General features: G+C 44.9%; 1 protein-coding gene across 2 annotated transcripts in view; it reads right to left on the bottom strand.

The window, feature by feature from the left end:
• Window positions 1–16,529, bottom strand: part of SLC35E2B (solute carrier family 35 member E2B) — a 102,300-nt gene extending 85,771 nt beyond the window's left edge. For both annotated transcript variants that reach the window (XM_068240566.1, XM_068240565.1), the window contains exon 1: window positions 16,256–16,529. The gene's annotated coding sequence lies outside the window, so the exon portion shown is untranslated. The remainder of the gene's footprint in view (window positions 1–16,255) is intronic.
• Window positions 16,530–17,155: the final 626 nt, after the last annotated feature.

Below are 17,155 nucleotides of genomic sequence, written 5' to 3'. Positions count from 1 at the left end.
ACACGCCTGACGTCTCCCCACGAGATCAGTTCTTAGCCAATTTTCCGCCGGCTGCGCACTTCACCGCACGCTCCTTAAGGCGGTTATGGCGGCTTCTCACCTGAGAGTGTTTAGGAGACCAGGAGGACAGGTAAAACACCCCCTTTCCACCTCCCACCAGGCAAAAACATCAGTTACCGGCCCCAGCCGTCATAAGGCAATAAACCCTAGCTAAGACATGGGTGCCCCAGGCAAAACCCCCATATCAGCCAAATAATAAACTGCTAACTAGTCAGGCGTCCAGCATGAATGGGAAACAACAAAAAACTGAGGATGAGAGGGAGGAGGAGCTCCATTTATGGGCTCATATCTCATTAACATTAGAATTTATTTCAGGTGTTTCCAGCGTGACAGGAGACAGCAATGTCTCAGCAGCAGCCGTCCTGGAGGACGATGGGAGAAAGAACATCTATCAGGCCCTCGGCAATGTAACTGTGGGTACATGTAAGAATAATGTGCAGGTACTCTGCAGGGGAATGAGGGAGATTCTTCCTCTATTACACATTCTTCATGCACAATCTGAACCAGGTTAATGGGTGATAGACAACACCTCTGTGTTCAATGTGGACAATGTGTGATGAAATGAAAGTTTTTTACATACCTGGGGCTTCCTCCAGCCCCCTTCAGGCTAATCAGCCCCTCGCTGTCCTCCTCCGCCACCTGGATCTTCTGCTATGAGTCCAGGTACTTGAGCCAGCCTGGTGTAGTGCGCATGCACACACTCCGCTGCCGGGAGCGTACTACACCTGCGCAGCACTATTGCACAGGTGCAGAACGCTCCTGGCTGTGGAAGAGGCATGCAGCCGGGCTGCGCTGACTGGCTGAATTACCGGGACTCATAGCAGAAGATCCAGGTGGTGGAGGTGGACAGCGAAGGACCGAATAACCTGAAGGGGGCTGGAGGAAGCCCCAGGTATGTATAAAGTTTTTCTTTTAATTTGCCTCAGGTACCCTTTAATTCATAGTCACCAAACCAAATTTTAACAACATATCAAATGATTTGATTTCATGAGCAAAGAGAGTGCATACATTTGCATAAATCAGCATCAATGCAGAATTATTTCCATCTCGTTGACCATCTCTATTAGTGACACAGCTACACATCAGGCTTTATTCTTACAGCATAGATGTTATTTAGTATATATAAGAGATTCCTGTGTACACATTATATATACAGTCACAATCAGATGTGTATATCTGACTTTAAAGATACGGGGACTGCTTTATTGCAGAAGCACAAGTAACTAATTTTGATTGGTTTATTTCATTTTTGTGGACTAAGCACAGCTATTACTGTATGTATAAATTATTTCTGATTACTATTATCTGAGAAATAGAACATTTTATCATATTTTCTATTTTAATTACAGTTTAAATTCATTAGGAGTCGGAGTCGGTGCATTTGTTCCCGACTCCAACTCCAGACACCCAAAATTGCCCTGACTCCGACTCCACAGCCCTGTTAGCAGTTAATTCCATTTTCCCACAATAAAAAGAACAATACAAGAAAACTCGGTTGACTTGAAAATCTACCAAATGCATACTTTACAAAGGCTCGGTTCACACTTGACACAAAAATGGGCCTTTTTTGCATCAGATAAACAATCCCCGATGATGCTGGGCATACACGGACAGTTTATGCACCGGTATCGAGCCAGCTGTAATATTATACAGTGGCGCTGTTTCTTGGCCTCATTTTTGGAGAAAATAAGTTTGCATAACTAGCAGTGGGTCTTTGCTGTAGGTCTTTGGTGCAGATCACTGACAGCTGGTTAGGAATATTAGCACACCTACATTCGGTTGAGTTGAGTTGGGTAAACTGTTGCAGCTGCAGTTCTCACTTGTGAGAAAAATAGTGTTGGAGTGTAAATAAGAACAAGCTAAGCCCCTCTTTAACTGAGCACAAGTAACAATACAACAGTGTAAAAGCAAACTGTAAGAAAATAAATAAATCCAGACAGAGACAGCACAATTTACAATAGTAAATACTCACCAACAGCTACTGCAGAACTTAACTACTTATCCAATTGATAGTTTACAATGCAAAGTCTGCAGGCCAAAGTACAGATCCTCATTTGACCAAACAAGCAGCAGGTAAAGAGTGATAGCAGTAGCTGTACACACTGTACTAATCTACGAGTCCTGATAGCAACAAGATGAGAATTCCGTTTTTCTGATCAATTTCTCATAGATGTCAATGGAAATAGACAAAATCGGACGGAAAATCGCCCCCCAAAAAAAACGCACTGTGTGTACCCAGCATTAGTGGCACAGGATCAGCAGGATAGCCAGGCAATTTGCATTGTTTAAAGCTACCATCATCCCATAGCGAAAACTAAGTTGGGCTTTAACCCTAAATTATGGTGGAATTAAGACAGAAATATTGACAGGTTTTCAGCTGATTAAAGGGAACCTAAGCTGAGAAGGATATGGATTTTTCCTTTTAAAATAATACCAGTTCCCTGACTCTCCTGCTGATCCTGTGTCTCTAATACTTTTAGCCAGAGCCCCTGAACAAGCATGCAGATCAGGTGCTCTGACTGAAGTCAGACTGGATTACCTGCATGCTTGTTTCAGGTCTGTGATTCAACCACCACTGCAGCCAAAGAGATCAGCAGGACTGCCAGGCAACTGGCAGAAGCGTAGCAATAGGAGGTGCAGAGGTAGCGACCGCATCGGGGCCCACCCTTATCCACAATATTAGCTTTTTATTGGTCCTGTGCTGTTAATATTCACTTCTATAAATGCTTTAAATAGTAGTAATCATAAAACTGTTCCCCATCCCCTTCTTGCATTTCTGACACTGCGATTGTCCTCTATTGGTTTTGATGAACCGTATCAATTGTTATGTATAGCATGCACCGGGCCCATGGCTCCCTACCTACGCCACTGGCATTGTTTAAAAGGAAACATCCATATCCTTCTAATGTTGGGGATACACGGTACGTTTTCCCCCTTATCCATCGAGACGCTGATGGTTCGATTGATAATTTCTGACAGGTCCGATGACCCCGCTCGATCCACGCCAGCTCGATCCCCGCGGGTGGACAATAGCGGGGAGTCGAGCGGAAGATAAGGAAGCGCCCGCGGGGACGAGCGGGAATCGATCCGGACGGCAGCGGGGACGCAGCGGGAGTCGACCCGGCAGGCTAATCGAGCCTCCAGGTCGTACCGTGTATCCCCAGCATAAGTTAAGTTTCCCTTTACGTCACATCCAGTGATTGTAAAAATAGACCAGGTACGCATTTTTTGTTTACGATACTAATACAATATAACTTCCATTAAACAGTACTAAGGTGCTGTGTCCACTTAACTGTCTCATAACATCCACATACCTAGATTTTATTACCCACGCTACAGTTTAATGCGGTCATAAATCAAACATAAAAGTACAACATACATACTGCAATGGCTTCTATGAACACAGTATGTATAGCTCAAATAGTAGGTTGTACAAACACAATGTCCAGGCAAAGCGCTAGGCACATAAACAAATCAATGTTTGACGTTCAAAAGGCATGTGTGACTGAACCATGACCAGCAAACAGAAAAGAAAAAAAAACCCACCAAGTTCCCCAGTATTAATTGTCACCTAACCCTTTCCTCTAACCCTAACCTCCTCCTTCATATGTTGATTTTTGTACCGACTCCACAGCCCTGGTACCAACTCTATATAAATAAACCTGACCTGGAACACAACTAAAGCATACATTTAGCGATTTGGCAGGCGACCAACCAATGCGACCATCAGTACCGCCACAAGCATGCCCAACCAACGATTCGACACATTTTGGCCCGATATTGGTTGAATTTTGCAATCGGACATGCTGGGAAATCTCAGGCCGACATGGGCGATTGGGTGCACGGTGGTAACAGTGTGTGATATCAGGATAACAACGGTTGCAATGGAACCTCAGCCACTGTCCCCCAAAAATGTAAATGTGCCCCCTGCCTGTGCATTTATACTTCACCGCTCTGCTGTCACCTGCAGTGGTTTTCATCCATGTTTGCGCGTCACTCGCTGCTGGGGCGCATGGCATGTGTGTAATGTCACACATGCGCCCCTAGTGGTTTATGCCGGTAGCCACGTGAGGGTGGCAATGCAGAAGATGGTTGGGCACCGCGGCAGGCAACAGCGGACAGGTAAAGTATAAATGCACGGGGCACATTTATGTTACAGGGGCAGCGATGGATGCGGCGTCTCAAGGCCGATACCAGAGAGATTGCATGCTGAAATCGATTGGGAATCGGTCTGCGTTGTATAGACATCCAACAGATTTCTCTCCGATCAGATCTGACTCTTGGTTGAATCTGCTAAACACTACCCTGCACCCCTCCTACATGACTAACCCCAACCTTCAGCTAAAAATGCCCAGCACTACCCTGCACTAGGGATGGCCATGCCTAGGAGAAATTATGGAGAAGCATGTGATCAGTCTGATCAGCTGATAGATTTGTAAGCCTCTGATTTGCTGTGATGACTTCCTGGTTTAACACATGATCATGACCAGCAAATCAGGACCTTACAAATCTATCAGCAGATCAAACTGATCACATGCTTCTCCATGAGTTCTCCTAGGCTGGGCCATCCCTACCCTGCACCCATTCTACATGACTAACCCCAAACTCCAGCTGGCAAGGCCCAACACTACCCTGCACCCCTCCTACACTACTAGCCCCAACCTTCAGCTGGTAATACCCAATGCTACCCTACACCCATCCTACATGACTAATCCAAACCTTCAGCTGGAAATACCCAACACTACCCTGCACCCCTCCTACATGACTAACCCCAACCTTCAGCTGGAAATTCCCAACACTACCCTGCACCCCTCCTACATGACTAACCCCAACCTTAAGCTGGCAATACCCAGTGCTACCCTGCACCCCTCCTACATGACTGGCTCCAACCTTCAGCCGGCAATACCCAGTGCTACCCTGCACCCCTCCTACATAACTTACCTCAACCATCAGCTGGCAAGGCCCAGCACTCCTCTCCATCCCTCCTACATGACTGGCCCCAACCTTCAGCCGGAAAAAAACAACACTACCATATACCCAAATTTAAATATTTGATACAGCTATGTAAATTAACATAGTAGTGGCCACAAGAAGAATAGCAGTTACGATACTTCACAGGACCGCCTGCAGCTAAGGTTACGTGCGTTTCTATGTAAGCAAAGCGCATAACTAAGGCAGGCAAGCTCCTTACATGGCAGCAAGCGCTGCTATGAGCAGGGCTGTGGAGTCGGTCCAAAAATCCACCGACTCCGACTCCTCAGTTTAGGATTCCACCGACTCCGACTCCACGACTCCGACTCCTCTAATTTGCATATTACAATTTTGTTGATTAAAAGTATGTAACATGAAATTCGTCTCTTAACTGCCAACGCTTAGGAATTTTACAAGACAACTGAAGTGAGAAGGATATGTAGACTACTATATTTATTCCCTTTAGACTAAAACTAGTCCTTGGTAAGAGTACTTGTAAAAGGTACAACCGGAACAAAGAACATCTATCAAGTGTGGGTGCATGTAAGAATGATGTGCAGGTACTCTGCAGGGGAATGAGGAGATTGTAAACAGACAACACCTCTGTGTTCAATGTGCACAGCATTCTCAGTGGATTCCCTGCAGCTCTGTGGGGAGTGCATATGTAGAGTATAGTACTACTGTGTAACAAAGTAAACCTGAGACAGATGAAATTAAAGTTTTATACATACCTGGGGCTTCCTCCAGCCGCCTTCAGGATAATCAGTCCCTCGTTGTCCTCCTCCACCACCTGGATCTTCTGCTATGAGTCCAGGTACTTGAGTCAGTCAAGCGTAGTGCGCATGAACACACTCCGCCGTGAGCGTACTACACCTGTGCAGCACTATTGCGCAGGTGCAGAATGTTCCTGGCTGTGGGAGCGGCATGCGGCCGGACAGCGCTGACTGGCTGAATTACCAGGACTCATAGCAGAAGATCCGGGTGGTGGAGGACAGTGAGGGACTGATTAGCCTGAAGGGGGCTGGAGGAAGCCCCAGGTATGTATAAAACTTTACTTTTCATCCGTCTCAGTTACCCTTTAATTTGTAGTCACCAAACCAAATTTTAATAACATATCAAATTATTTGATTTCATCAGCAAAGGGAGTGCATACATTTGCATAAATCAGCATCAATGCAGAATTATTTCCATCTCGTTGACCATCTCTATTAGTCACATAGCTACACATCAGGCTTTATTCTTACAGCATAGATGTTATTTAGTATATATAAGAGATTCCTGTGTACACATCATATATACAGTCACAATCAGATATGTGTATCTGAGCTTAAAAATAAGGGGACTGCTTTATTGAAGCAGCACAAGTAACTAATTTTGATTGGTTTATTTCATTTTTGTGGACTAAGCACAGCTATTACTGTATATATACTGTATATATACATTATTTTTAATGACTATTATCTGAGAAATAGAACATTTTATCATATTTTCTATTTTAATTACAGTTACAAATTCATTAGGAGTCGGAGTCGGTGCATTTTTTCCCGACTCCGACTCCAGGCACCCAAAATTGCCCGACTCCACGACTCCAACTCCACAGCCCTGGCTATGAGGCAGGCAAAGCTGGCGCTCCTTCACACTTAGGGTCCTTTTCCACTAGGGTGGAAACCGCCGCGATTCCGCAGAGTTTCTCCGCACATGAATCGCACGAGGAAACTTTGCCATAGGGGAGAATGGCGTTGCCGGCGGAATCGCTTGCTGTAGCGATTCGGCCGAAATCCCCCGCAGAATTCGCAGCTGAGGCTGCGAATCCCATAGCCGTGCATGGCACGGCTGATGGGATTCGCCTGCGATCCCGCCCACCCACTCAGTGCCGGCGTGCGTCTTGCACTAGTGGAAATGAGCCCTAAGGCCTCTTTTCCACAAACTGTTGAGCTGTGTGCTCGGCAAGCAGTTGCCAGGCAGCAGTGAGCAGTTACCATGCAGCAGCAAGCAGTTGTGAGAGTTTGAGAGGCATTTTACTGCCTGTAAACAGTTCGTGGAAAAGAGGCCTAAGCTAGGCTGCTTAGCAGCGCAGCTTGATGAATCAGGCCCATAGTGTCAGCATTTCTACACCTGTATGCAGCTTGGTATCGGACCAATTAACTGCACTTTCTGCTGATATGGATTTCCCCAATGTCAAGCTGCATACAATTCGCATTATATTTACAAGACAGAATAATTTGCATCTCATTGAACATCTCCACTGTGACTATCTCATTGACCAACTCCCCCGCCCGCCGCAACGTCATATGCACATTGCTCCGCCTCCCGGCATAGCAACAGAACACATCCTCAGCTACACAGCTGACATGCATCTGTACAGGCTGGCCCAGCTATGTCACCCAAGGGGACCGGATCCCCGACCCAGGCAACATAACTCAGCAGTGTGGCGGCACACATAGACAAGATCCAATTCTAAGGCCTGGAACACACTAGAGCGTTTAGGGAGTGCTTTCAATCGCTAGCAATTTCCTTAACTGCTCTGCCAATGTAAATCGATGGGACTGATTCCACTAGAGCGAATTTGATTAAGAAAATCACTATCGCAGGACATGCAGTATTTTGGGAGCATTTCCATTCTAATGAGTTGTATTGGAGCCAGGATATCCCCCCAAAATCGCTTGCAAAACGTTATCATAAATTCCTAGCGAATGCGATAGCGTTTTGCGCTTTCTAGTGGGTTCCAGGCCTAAAAATTTGCTCTTTATATAAATGATACATGAGTAGCAACCAAATTGCACTACAGTGCTCATTTCAGTTAGATTCTCAACAGAAAAATGTATCATCCGGCTGCTCTGCAAGCTTTGCATTGCTCAACATGTTACAACATTATGTGGCATACACTCCCATGCCATTGGCATAATAGTAAGTCACTGCCATTCACAAGTGCACAGCCTGAAATCAACCTCATTCATTAGAAAGGTGGGGCTCAAATAAATAAACAATCTTCTGTATTAACTACAAATGTATGAAATTTCACTAGGCGATTTGTTATTTTAGCTCTGATACCTGGTACACACCATGCAATTTCCCGTCGGATTTCGGGTTGAGTCAATAGTTCCCAACAGGTCCAATCTGATTTCCGATCATTTTTCAAATCTATTTTGTACAGAAGTGATCAGGATATTGATCAGAAGAAGAATCTGAAATCATATCGGAACTGTCAGAAATAATCAATTTGACCTGTTTATCTGATGGGAAATTGCATGGTGTGTACCAGGCATAAAGTAACTAGACTCCACAAACTGGACCGGAACTTTGCACAGGACTTCTAGGATTTGGAGGGCTGATAAACTGATAACTTGATTAATTGGCTGCCAGTTAACTTCTGAATCTAATTATTTCCATGCCAAGTCTGTTTTATGCTGGGAATACATGAGTCGATCCGGCGGCTCGATTAGCCGCCGGATCGACTCCCGCCGCGTCCCCGCTGCCATCCGGATCGACTCCCGCCGCGTCCCCGCTGTCATCCGGATCGACTCCCGCCGCGTCCCCGCTGTCATCCGGATCGACTCCCGCCGCGTCCCCGCTGTCATCCGGATCGACTCCCGCCGCGTCCCCGCTGCCATCCGGATCGACTCCCGCCGCGTCCCCGCTGCCATCCGGATCAACTCCCGCCGCGTCCCCGCTGCCATCCGGATCGACCCCCGCCGCGTCCCCGCTGCCATCCGGATCGACTCCCGCGGCGTCCACGCGGGCGCTTCCTTATCTTCCGCTCGATTCCCCGCTATTGTCCGCCCACGGGGATCGAGCGGGGAATCCATCCGGCAGGTCATCGGATGTGTCGGAAATTATCAATCGAGCCATCAGCGGCTCGATTGATAAGGCCGCATCGACCCGTGTATGCCCAGCATTAGACCTGGGACCCACTAGCAGCACTTTTCTAAGCACTTGTGATTTGTAAAGCTCTTGCTAATGTGGGACCACACTCATAGCATTACATTAGCAAGAGCTTTTCACATCACAAGCATTGGAAAAGCGCTGCCAGTGGGTCCCAGGCCTTAGGCTAGGTTCACACTGTACTGAATGCACAACAGTGAGTTCATAGCATATCTGCTCTGTGGTCCATCGCATTACCTTCCATTGTACATCTGGTCTGCCAAAATTGGAGCCTTGGAAAAAGCATGGGACTCCCTAATGGATTGCAACAGACCAATGGGAATCCTTTCTCCACTAGGGACCATTTTCATTGGTCCACCACTCAGTGAACCAATGAGAATCCTCCTTCGGGAGAGAAAATTCCCACTGGTCTGATATATATATATATATATATATATATATATATATAGACAAAAATTACTTACGGTAATGTCTTTTCCAGAAGACGAAAGGACAGCAACCCTGAGACTTGTCTCCTTCCATAATTCACTGGACAGGAAGCTAGATAAGAATTTGCATAATAGATTAGATAGGGATTAGACAGGTATATACAACATAGTTCCCGCTTACCCCATCAGTTGTAAAAAAAAAAGACTCCACACAGAATGATGCTTCAAAATAAATTTTAATAAGACAAAATCCGGGTGGGTAGTAAGGGTGCTGTCCTTTCGTCTTCTGGAAAAGACATTACCGTAAGTAATTTTTGTCTTTCCCAGAACGTCTCAGGACAGCAACCCTGAGATGATATACAAGATCAATTTAGGGGGGGGACTACAGCTTGCAATACTTTTCTGCCAAAACATAGATCAGAATTTGACAATACATCCAGTTTATAATGTTTGACAAATGTATTGTGACTTGACCAGGTGGCTGCCTTACATATTTGCTCGATAGTGGCTCCAGCCCTCTCTGCCCAGGAAGTCGAGACAGCTCTCGTCGAATGTGCTCTGATTGTAGAAACAAGCTGCTTCCCCTGATGAAAGTAGGATAAAGCAATTGCCTGTTTAATCCATCTGGCAATTGTTGGCCTAGATGCTTGTTTGCCTCTAAATTTACCTGCGAATAGTACCAGTAAAGCATTAGATTTTCGCCATGACTTGGACCGCTGAAGATATTCGATTACACATCTTCTGACATCTAAAGAATGCAACTTATTTTCTTTTTGATTAGATGGGTTGTTACAAAAAGATGGTAAAAAAATCTCCTGAGATCTGTGAAACTTGGAAGATACTTTAGGAAGAAAGGATACGTCTAGCCGTAGCGTAATCCTATCTTCACTGATAACACAATAAGGTTCATTTATTGAAAGAGCCTGTAGTTCTCCTATTCTTCTGGCAGTTGTTATTGCTAACAAAAAAGCAGTCTTTAGTGTCAATAGCTTATCAGATATATCAGAAATAGGCTCAAAGGGCAATTCACATAGAGCTTGCAACACCGTATTTAGGTCCCATGACGGAATCTTTGACTGGACAACTGGTCGAAGCCTCCTTGTTGCCTTAAAAAATCTGACCACATATTCTTCCTCCGCTAATCTTCTCTCCAGGTAAACACTCAGAGCCGATACTTGTACTTTTAATGTGCTGATGCTAAGACCCTTTTGAAATCCACATTGTAGAAACTCCAGCACCGAATTTGAGTGTGATGTGTCCATCTCATTCTTCAAACACCAGGAGAGATATGTTTTCCAAGCCTTATGATATATCTGGCGTGTAACTTTTTTCCTACTCTGAATGAGTGTTTCTGATAAACTATTAGAGAAACCCTTGCTCTTTAATATCCTCCATTCAGGCTCCATGCCGAAAGCCGAAGAAGAGTCGGATTGGGATGAAACGCTGGGCCCTGGGTCAGTAGATCCTGTCGACATGGAAGGATCAGATGGTCTGAGGCTAAACGCTGAAGTGGAGCAAACCAAGGTCTCTTGGGCCAGAAAGGAACAACCAGAATGACTTGTGCTTGGTCTCGCCATATCTTGTTCAAAACCCTCGAGATGAGATGTAGAGGGGGAAAGGCGTACATCTTGTGCTGGCTCCAGCTGATTGAGAATGCGTCCACTTCCCATGGATTGTCCTGTGGGCACAGGGAACAAAATAGAGGGCATTTCGTATTGATTCGTCTTGCAAACAGATCTACTTGTGGAGCCCCCCAGAGATTCGATATTTCTTGAAATATTTGATCGTTTAGGCTCCATTCGTCTTGAGAGAGGTTCCATCTGCTTAAATAATCTGCTAGATAGTTGAGCGTCCCTTTCAGATGTACTGCTTTTAAGGAAAGTAGACTCTTTTCTGCCCAATGAAGAATCCTTGATGCTTGGGACCTTAAGACTCTGCTCTTCGTACCCCCCTGCCGGTTCAGGTAGGCCACTACTGTACTGTTGTCCGTACGAATAGTCACATGGGATTGGTGAATCTGAGTCTGGAATGCCTGAAGTGCTTCCCATACAGCTTGCAACTCCCTGCTGTTTGAAGATCGTTTGTGAAGATGTGCAGACCATTGACCTTGAGCAAGAAGAGTATTCAGATGTGCTCCCCAACCCCCGGAGCTTGCGTCTGTAGTTATTACAGTCTGGGTTGGAAAGTCCCAAAGATTTCCTCTGGAGAGACGATTTGCCTCCAGCCACCAAAGAAGAGAGTGCTTGACACTCCAAGGAATCTGAAACTTCTTGTCTAGGGAAGATAACCTCTTGTCCCATTTGGATAAAATCCAGCTTTGAAGTACTCTCGAATGAAGTTGACCCCATTGTACTGCAGGAAACGATGCTGTTAATAAGCCCAGTAGCGCCATAGCTTTTCTTAGAGAAATGATCTTCATTCTCTGAAAAGAAAGAACAGAATTTAGTAAAACAGTAGATTTCCTGGAAGGCAAAACAAGTGTTTTATTGCCAGTACAGATCACAAAGCCCAGGAACTCCATACTCTGCTGAGGTTTTAAAGAGGATTTCTCCCAGTTAATTACCCACCCAAGGGACTGAAGAAAATCAAGTGTGAACTCTGTTTGGAGATTTACTGAGTGGACAGAGGGACCCCAAAGAAGTAAATCGTCCAGGTAGGCCATAATCTGGATAGAGTCTAGTCTCAGGACAGCTAAAACTTCTGCCATAACTTTGGTAAATAGCCATGGGGCTGAAGATAAACCAAAGGGGAGGGCACTAAATTGGAAGTGTCTTACCTCTCCGTGTAGAACCACTGCGAACCTCAGGAATTGCTGTGATTCTAGGTGAATTGGCAGATGTAGGTAAGCGTCTTTGAGGTCTAGAGAGGTTAACCAACAGCCCTCTTGTAGCAGATTTATCACTGAGCGAATGTTGTCCATTCGGAATTTCCTGTAACGGACTGCCTTGTTTAATTTCTTCAGATTCAGGATAAACCTGTAGTTCCCTTGAGGCTTCTTTATCAGGAACACTGGAGAGTAAAATCCCAGACATTCCTGGCATCTTGGGACTTGTCTGATGACTCTTTTTTCTAGTAGAGAGTTTACTTCGTTTAGTAATGCCTGTGCCTGGTCTGGACTGCTTGGACAGGGAGTCACAAAGAACTGTGTCGGTGGGCGCTTGATAAATTCTATTTTGTATCCCTGTAAGATTATGTTTAACAACCAATTGTTCTGGAATGTCTCCTGCCATTTTTCGAAGAAATGGGCTAGTCTGCCGCCCACCGGTATCCTGGCGTCATTGTTTTGTTGGAGGGTTTGGATTGGAGTAAGAGGGATTTCCTCTTGGCCGCTGCGTTCTATTTGGTACCCACTTCTTCTTCTGGATATTCTTATTTTCTGTTTCTTGTTTTCCTGAAGGACGAAAGGAACGATTGAAACGAAAATTTCTCCGCTTAACTGGAAAATTTTTCTTTTTATCTGCAGATCTTTCCAAAGTCTCTTCCAACTTTGTTCCAAACAAGAGATTGCCTTCACAAGGAATTCCGCATAGTTTAGACTTGGAAGAGGTATCACCCTGCCAGGTTTTTACCCACACACCTCTCCTAGCAGAATTTACCAGAGCTGTTGTTCTAGCCGTTAGACGTACTGAGTCATCTGCTGCATCCGCCAGATAATTAGTGGCATGTAGGATCTTAGGGAAGGCATTCAATATTTCCTCTCTAGGGATGCCTGACGCAATCTGTGATTGGACTTCCATTATCCATAACTTTAGGGATCTAGCCACTGCAGTAGATGCTACCGAAGGCTTGAAGTTTAAAGAAGCTGCCTCCCATGCCCTTCTTAAGATGTTATCCATTTTCCTGTCAATTGGATCTTTTAGGCAACCGAAATCTTCAAATTGCAGATCCGACCTTCTGGACACTTTAGATAGTGAAGGGTCAAGTTTAGGTGAGGTCCCCCAAAACTTTTGATCTTCTGCGCTATATGGGTATCTCTTGGCCAAAGACTTAGGCCAAAAGGCTCTCTTTTCAGGATTGTCCCATTCTCTTTTAATGATGTCCTTAAGACTATTATGCACAGGAATAAAGGACATCTGAGGTTCAGATAAAGTCTCATACATTTGATCTAAGGGTGTTAATGTTTTCTTTTCTGTAGCAATTCCCATTGCCATGTGCATGGCCTCTAACAGTTCTTTCATAAAGTCAGTGGAGAAAGCAAACCTATGGCATTTACTACTCTTTTCTTCCACATTATCTGTTTCAGAAGGTATTTCATCAAAAGAAGAAATTTCCATTTCTCCCTCGGATCTTTCTGATTCCTCTGAAAGCACAACGTCTAATTTCCTCTTCTTAGTCGGAGGGGTACCTTCAGGAGCCCGATCCGGCTGTTTAGTAGCCACAGAACCCGAGGGTCCCGGTAGGACTGTCAAACCTGCCCTTACTGGAGAGGTAGCTGAGCTTTTCATAGTCTCTACTGCTGAAGAGATTTCTGCTCTAATCCATCCTTTTAAATCTTTAAACATAGAAGGAGATTCATCTCTGACCACTTTATCTGTACAAGACTGACATAACATTTTAGATGAGGATGAAGACAAATGACCCTTGCAAACTGCACATTTCTTAGAAGGCTTATGAGATGCTTTAGCTTCAGAGCCTTTAGATTTATCAGTGTCAGTTTTATCAGGCTTGTTAGGGAGTTCTTTATCAGACTTAGTGTCCATCTTCCGGGTTTTAGGCTAAAATAAAACACAAAGAAAAAACCCCAATCAGCCTGATAACCCTCAATAATCAGCCAATATGAATCAAGGAACCACAATGATGCATACCAGAGAGGGTACGGAGCTTGACTCCACAGAGCCCTGGGAGGAAGATCCAGAGGCAGCCTCCATAGTCACAGACACTGTAAAGAGTGACTAAGTTAGTTAAGTAAAATGTACCTGCCCACAGCATAATAACATTATCCCTGGCTATCACCAGAGATCCTACCAGTCCAGAAGATTCCACAGCTTTCCAAGTGGTTACTGCAGCTTGCACGTCCGCTGTCCGGAGGAATCCGTGCTAAACGCTGCACTGGAGCGCACGCCGGGCCAGGAGACTTCCTGCTTCCGGCTTCTGGTCACGTGGGTGCCAATCACGTGATGCGCGGGCGGGACTTCCGGAATCCGTACGAACTTCCGCATCCTGGGGAAGGCTACAGCGTGCAGCGTGATCCCGCGCGAGGACAACTAGCCTGCGCAGCCAGGGAGATCACACAAGCAGCGGCTCCTGCAACTAGCATGGGTGGCCAGCCATATCCCCACACCTAGCATCCTGCTGGACAGGATAACAACTGATGGGGTAAGCGGGAACTATGTTGTATATACCTGTCTAATCCCTATCTAATCTATTATGCAAATTCTTATCTAGCTTCCTGTCCAGTGAATTATGGAAGGAGACAAGTCTCAGGGTTGCTGTCCTGAGACGTTCTGGGAAATATATATATATATATATATATATATATATATATATATATATATATATATATATATATATATATATATATATATATATATATATATATATATATATATATATATATATATGTGCATCTATCCTGCATTGGACAGAGCAGCAGTGTTGGACCAGAGGTGCCTGAAGACAAGTGAGTAAATTAAGGCAACCAACCAAATGAGAATGGACACTGTCAGTTCTCATAGGCTTCCACTGACTTCGCTGTCATCCGCTTTGCCAGCTATCCAGAATTATCACCTGCTGAATAACCTGGCATTCTGTTCGTCGGAACTAAAAGAATGGATCGGTTATGAACAGACTGATGCATTGCATAGAACCCATTTGTATGTCGGACGATCTGTTGCGTTCTGTTAAGCAGGTTTTCACGTGGGAACCCAGCCTAAGGCCTGTAACCCACTAGCAGGCAGTTACTAAGCAGTTGTGATTTGTAAAGCTCTTGCTAATGTTATTCTATGAGTGTGATCCCACTTGAGTGCTACTCTAGTTCAGAGGACCCAAGTTAAAACCTCATAGGGAACTATTCTCCAATCACAGCAACCTCTACAGGACAAAGCGTTGTGATTGGCCCAATTGTGTGGGCGTAGATCACTACAACCTACCTGAAACTTAGAAGTCCAAGAGAGTACTGTCCACCCAATGTTAGTGGAATTTCCCTATGAGGTTTCCTGCTGGGTCCCCTAGAGTAGACTAGTGCCCTAACTTGAGCAATGTGATTTTATAAAAATTCCCCATAGCATTGCATTAGCAAGAGCTTTTTCAAATCACTAGCACTTAGAAAAGGCTGCTAGTGGGTTTGAGCCCTAGGACCAGTTGAAAAAGCCCTATAGCCACTATATATAGTGTAATGGTTAAGGGCTCTGCCTCTGATGTAGGAGTCCTGGGTTCAAATCCTGGCTCTTCCGACTCGGTAAGCCAGCACCTATTCAGTAAGGAGTTCATTGGGCAAGTCTCCCTAACACTGCTACTGCCTACTGAGTGCGCTCTAGTGGCTGCCTCGCAAGCGCTTTGAGTCCGACAGGAGAAAGGCGCTATACAAAAAAAGGAATTATTATATTATTGCATATCTGGACTGTCCATCATTACTGCAATACCAGACATGACACCAGGTTGAGATCTGCTGCTTATGAACATGAGTGACAGCTCTAGCAATACTTCCCAGCACTTGCTCAGGATACTGCAAAGCAACTAATCGGAAAACAAAATAGTTTAAACCAATGTTTCAGTAATATTCATAACAAAAGCAAAACAATCAACACTTGCACATAAGGCATGGCAATGCTCTGAGACACAGTAACATGTAAATAGAAAGAGGTCATCAGCAGATTGATCGGCATGCACTTCCCCAGACAAAGAAGCAGCCTTTGCCTGGCTGTGCTGCTGCACCTTATGCTATTACAAGATAAATGAATGTGAAGTGTTCATACCCGCAGACAGGGGATATACTGGGCTTGGTGTGCTGGCAGCGGCCTGCTTCCTTCTCAGAGCCCGGGACTTTCCTGCGTACTGTACCCGCATAGGGTGCCTCCTACACAGGCCTCTCAGCTTGCAAGGAGCCGGTCCTTAGGAGAGGCGGAGCAAGAGCAATCAATCCTCAGTACGCCTTTCCCGCTGTAGTTTCTGCCCGATTCTCCATCATGACCAGCTAACCCGACACTAATAACGAGGAACTCTGTCCAGTTGCTGCATGACACCGACCAAGTAGTAAGTACAACCGTAGAGAACCGCTGCTAGCCTGTCACCTAGTGGAGGATTTTGAGTATAGCAAGGCATTGGACAATTTTACTTACATTTTTAGATAAACAAAAATTTGCTTTCCTAAAACAGAAAGATTTTGCGATAATTCAGGTTGGAGTGAGCTTGAGATGTCTCCCAGAGCAACACTGCTGAATATATGCAAATTAACCATTGTACCCTTAGAAGCTAAACACACCTCCAGAACCGCTGGAATGCAATGATGTGTCAGTTTGTTAATTTGTACAGAGCCATAATAATCCAACATGCATACAGACTGTTAACCTTACATTTTTAGGTTTGAGAAAAATATGGAAAGTTTAGAATCTTAGTCAGGTTTATATAACTGTTTGCCCCAGTTGGGGAGATTTCCGTTTATGGCATCCCAGTCACTAAAGGTGAATCAGCGGACTTTGAGTCACTAAAGGTGAATCAGCGGGCTTTGACGTCACCCACCCCCTCAAGCTCCCCAGTCCAACCCTCCATTAGCCAGCTACAGGTCCTTCTAAAAAAATTAGCATATTGTGATAAAGTTCATTATTTTATGTAATGTACTGATAAACATTAGACTTTCATATATTTTAGATTCATTA

Source organism: Hyperolius riggenbachi, chromosome 6, assembly GCF_040937935.1.
Source record: "Hyperolius riggenbachi isolate aHypRig1 chromosome 6, aHypRig1.pri, whole genome shotgun sequence".
NCBI classification, from domain to species: Eukaryota; Metazoa; Chordata; class Amphibia; order Anura; family Hyperoliidae; genus Hyperolius; species Hyperolius riggenbachi.
This window is presented reverse-complemented; position numbering and strand designations above follow the sequence as displayed.